Source organism: Drosophila ananassae (assembly GCF_017639315.1).
Source record: "Drosophila ananassae strain 14024-0371.13 chromosome 4 unlocalized genomic scaffold, ASM1763931v2 tig00000061, whole genome shotgun sequence".
In the NCBI taxonomy this organism is placed as follows: Eukaryota; Metazoa; Arthropoda; class Insecta; order Diptera; family Drosophilidae; genus Drosophila; species Drosophila ananassae.
The window spans coordinates 334,915-339,868 of NW_025319038.1; the positions used below are offsets into that span (position 1 = coordinate 334,915).

At 38.4% G+C, this 4,954-nt stretch overlaps 1 long non-coding RNA gene across 1 annotated transcript; it reads right to left on the reverse strand.

Annotated features, from left to right (window-relative positions):
• Window positions 1-449: 449 nt before the first annotated feature.
• Window positions 450-4,407, reverse strand: LOC116656360. The gene is made up of 3 exons (XR_004311317.1): window positions 4,323-4,407; window positions 4,038-4,246; window positions 450-470 (listed from the first exon to the last, which is right to left on the reverse strand). It is a non-coding gene; the product is annotated as an uncharacterized LOC116656360 (long non-coding RNA).
• Between the last annotated feature and the right edge of the window lie 547 nt (window positions 4,408-4,954).

A 4,954-nucleotide genomic window follows, 5' to 3' on the forward strand; every position in this document is an offset into this window, starting at 1 on the left:
AGATCGCAAGGGGACAGTGCTTGCGCGATTGCTGTGGGGTGGTGTTGTTGTTGCATGTGTTTTACTCAAGGTTCTTCCTCCACAATCCTGTCATTGGACGCCATGTAGTAACCCGCCTTGTAAATAGTTTTATTCGGGCGGTTTTCCTGGCGTCGGTGTGCCAGTTTTGACTTTATTCCAAAATTTGCCTTTTTACAATGATTCCTTTATTCTATATTTCATATTGGGGGTCTCGCAGTTGCGCTGTCAGAAAAGCTGGCAGCAGAGAGACTTTATTACTTATGTGTGTACGTGATTAAAAGACCCTTAGTTTTATTAATCTTTGAGGAAATTTAGTTGACAATTTTAAGTTTTAATCTGATAGGGCGCCAATATCAATGTGTCAGCATTCAGCAGTGTTACAGCTCTTTTCAAATGAAGGCAGTTTTTCTCTCTGTTTGTCTGTTTGCACTTCTTGATTCTTGGCAATCCTGAAAAAATAAATAAATTACTAAAATATGAGCAACTTTTGTTTTACAACTTTTTAAAATATCTTAAGTTTACGTTAAAAATTTACTAAAACTATGTTAATTAAAAGATAAATAGCTTCATAATCAATGAAGACTCCCCTTTCACCGTTGAAAAGGTTCTTTTAATATATATTTCACTTTCTTTGAGACCAAACGTTTCAATAGTAGACACTTTTTATTTTTTTTTTTCAAAATTGGCTTATCTGATCTTATTCAGATGACGCAACTTTTGATAAATCGCTTGAAAATCTGGCAAAATTCGGAGTTTTTGGATATAGGGCTATATAAATTTTGCCACGACTCGTTCACCCTCAAAATTAAAATCTTACCAATGCCATATTTATAATAACTATAATAAAACCCAATTTAGCCAAATCGGATATATTATTTAATATTAGTTTTTAATAAAACATTTTGTATTTAATCGGACCAAAAATTTTTAGAAAAGTTATTAAGTTTTGGACAAATTTGGGGGAAATAAAAAAAATTTAAAATTTTGCTTTTTATTGGAGCTATCATTAAGAACATTGGAGTTTTATTTCTTCTGATTAAATTTACCGATTAAAATTACTCGATCAGACATTCTGGGCAGAACTATAAAAACAAGAAATTTTCCTTCTTTTTATACCTTTGTAGAGGGTATTATAATTTTGGTCCAAAGTGTGCAACTCAGAAAAGGACCCTTTAAACTATGTATATTTTTGATCAGGATCACCTCCTAACCCGATGTTAACATGTCCGTATATCAGTCGGTCTGCCTATTTGTTTCTGACCAAACTAGTCTCTCAGTTTTAAAGCTATAGAATTTAAACTTTGCACACATCCTTCTGTATTTTGCACGCAGTGTATAGGTCGACTACGTCAAGATTGGTTGACTAAATCCTATACCAGCCATATAAGTGAACGATCCAAAATGCCACAACTTTTGGTATTTTTGAAGATAGTAGTTGGAGACTTTACCAAAATTTTTTTTGAAAATTGATTTTATAGGAAACTTTCATAAGGATCGGACTGACAAATATTTATTTGTGTGAATAATATGGTTTCCCACAACTACGAAAAATGTTTGGCAAATTTTTATCCAAAAATTTTTTAAATAACGTTCCAAATTCCAAAACCTATGTAAATTAAAAATATGACGGAGAGGAGGTAATTCAGTCTCTCGTTAGACATTAGACTTTAAGGTGTGACCATTGGTCGTGCTGGAATATACCAGTCCTGGTATGATGCGGACTCAGTTTGCGAACTAAGGCCGTGTGTGGCTTCGTTGTGTTGCTAGATCTGGTCCTTCTTTCTTTTTCATCTCTGCTTCATACTGAGCTTAGCGTGTTGAGTTAACTGCAAACTTTATTGACCAAAGATGAGCAACAAAGGCAACGAGGTCTCGCTGCATCAACCAGAACATGATATGGAACACCACCAGGGGAACGAACAAACAAATCCCGAGACCCCGCGAGGAGAAGGCTACTTATCCGACATCAGAAGTGGGATACGGCCCTAACCAAACTACTTCGAGAGACGTATTCGCGCTGTTAGAACAACAAAATCGGAACTTTCTGGAACTGGTTAAGAGGCTACAGATGCAGGCGAGTGAGTTGAAACCGACTAGCGAGATTTGCCTGCCGAAATATAATCCGGACGTTGCTGGTGTGGATGCCACGCAGTGCTGCGCCACGGTCGACATCATCTTACGAGAAAAACCATTAAGTGACAGCGCTCTTATATTAGCGTTAAGTAAAGCTTTGGAAGGCACAGCGGCGCAATGGTTATCCCAAATATGTTACCCGGAAATAACTTGGCAACAGTTCCGGCAATTGTTTGAGCAGCGATACGAGACTTCAGAGACGCCGGCCGCCGTCATTTTAAATCTTCGTAATAGCCGTCCAAGCAATGGCGAAAGCCATGTTTTTTCTTGTTTTTGCAAGACGCAGTGTGACGTCACTGTGCACAAAATTTCCCAATTTGAATTCAGAACAAATTTCCATCGCGTTGGTTCATGGGCACATGGCTAATTTCGACCGGCGTTTGCAGCGAATGATACACACAACGCATGTTAGCAATCGACGAGAACTGCAAGTGGAGTTGCAAGTATTCTCAGCGCTAAAAGAGCGCCGACGAAGCGAGCTAAAACTGCGGAAATCAAATGTTACCAATGTGGAAAACTAGGCCACAAAAAGCCAGACTGTAGATCCGGATCCCAGGTTTCGACAACTGGAAAGGAGTGGCGGTCAGCGCAGCCCCGTAATGGAAGGACTAACCTATCGTGCTACAGATGTCAGGAGCCGGGACACATAGCCACTAATTGTAAAAAAAAAGTGCAGAACGCTGGATTGGGAGTCAGAACAGAAAAAAGAGTGGAGCTATGCGCTATAGTGGAGCCTCAATCGAGTATGTTGGTCAATGGTGAGAGATTTCCAATTACATTTGATTCGGGAGCTGAGTGCTCATTAATTAAGGAAAGCGTTTCTAAAAAGTTAGCTGGTAAGAGAATTCTTAGCGTTATTATTTTAAAGGGGATAGGTAATGCCAATACCTCACAAGTTGAATCAAACATCATGATTGATGGTAACTCCTTGGTTGTTTTTTTTCATATAGTACCAGACGAATGTATGAAAAATAATATTGTAATCGGCAGAGAAATAATGGCTCAAGGGTTTTTAGTAGAAGTCAATCCAAAGTTGTAAACATTTGTGAAACCATTCAACCTACTAATTTTGATAAAATTGAAACGGAAATGGTCGAAAATGAAAAAGAAATTTTAATATCATTGCTAAAGCAACATTCCCTATCTTTTATCGAAGGCACTCCACAAACACGTGTGAATACTGGGGAAATGCCATCGTTTGATTGAATCGACTAAGACTGTGCAAAGGCGACCATATAGGTTTAGTCCAAGCGAAAGGGAGTAAGTACATGATAAAATTAATGAATTGGTCGAAAACAAAATTATCAGGCCTAGTAACTCACCATTTGCGAGTCCTGCGTTATTAGTAAAGAAGACAAACGGCTCAGCAAGACTTTGCGTTGATTATAGAGAATTAAATAAGAATAACGTAGCTGATAAGTTTCCATTACCGTTAATATCAGAGCAAATGGCTAGATTTAGGGGAGCTTAATATTTCACTATGGCTAGCGGGTATTACCAGATTTCAATGCACCCTGAATCAATAGAATATACAGCTTTTGTTACCCCTGATGGGCTGTACGAATTTCTTGCGATGCCTTTTGGGTTAAAAAACGCACCTTCAGTGTTTCAGAGAGCTGTATTAAAGGCACTCGCTAGTCTTGCTCATTCGTTTATAATTGCTTATGTGGATGACATATTAATTGTTTCAGAAACGAAGGAAGAAGCGTATGAACGTTTGAAACTTGTATTAGACGTTTTAGTGAAGGTAGGATTCACTTTTAACATTTGCATAACAAGAAAAAGCACATAACAAGTGCTTTTTCTTTAGAACTTCAGTGCGCTACCTGGGCTATGAGATACAAGCGGGGGAGATACGTCCAAATTCTAACATATAGACTCACTTGATTATTTTTGATCCTCAATTTCCCATAGAACTGCATACCGACGCCAGCTCTATCGGGTATGGTGCCATCTTTTGCACCGCATAAACTTTAAGCCCCATGTGGTCGAATACTTTAGCAGAGCAACTAGCCCCTGCGAGTTCAGATATACATCATATGAATTGGAAACGTTGGCCGTTGTGAATGCAGTAAAAAATTTTCGTCACTATCTACATGGGAAAAAATTCGTGATTTTTACTGACTGCAACTCAATCAAATCTTCTCAAAATAAAGTCGAGTTGTCACCTAGGATTTATCGTTGGTGGGAGTTCCTCCAAACATTTGAATTCGAAATTGAATACTGGGAAGGTAAACGTATGGCATACGTTGACTTTTTATCTAGGAACCCGGTGTGTCAAAAAAATAAGTCAATACCAAATAAAGTATTAGGTGTACAAGTAAAAAACCGCCGTTTTCGACTAGGTGGTGCCATCTTCACAAAACGGTGAGAAATTTTGATCGGAAACGCCAAATGGCGAGCTAAAGTATCGGTTAACAACTCTACATTGTCTCGTTCGTGTATTCTTATTGTCTATCATTTTGTTGGTGCTCGAAAATGTCGAAATTGGAACCGAATAAGCGTCATTTGCGGGAGATTTTGCTTTTCGCGTTCAATTCGAAAAAATCGGCAGCTGAAGCGCGTCGAATGATCGTAGAAACTTATGATTAGTCGTGTATAAGTGAAAGAACGTGTCGAGAAACATACTTGTTTAATCGAGTGTTCACTGTAAAACAAAAAAACTTTACAACAGAAGAGTTCGAAATTAAGACGGGCGAACATTCGCCGATGATACAGCCATACTAAAAAGATCTAAATGCCCGCTGGAGGCATCCAGAAGCCTTTCCTCTCACCTTGCACTAATAGAAAAGTGGATGGC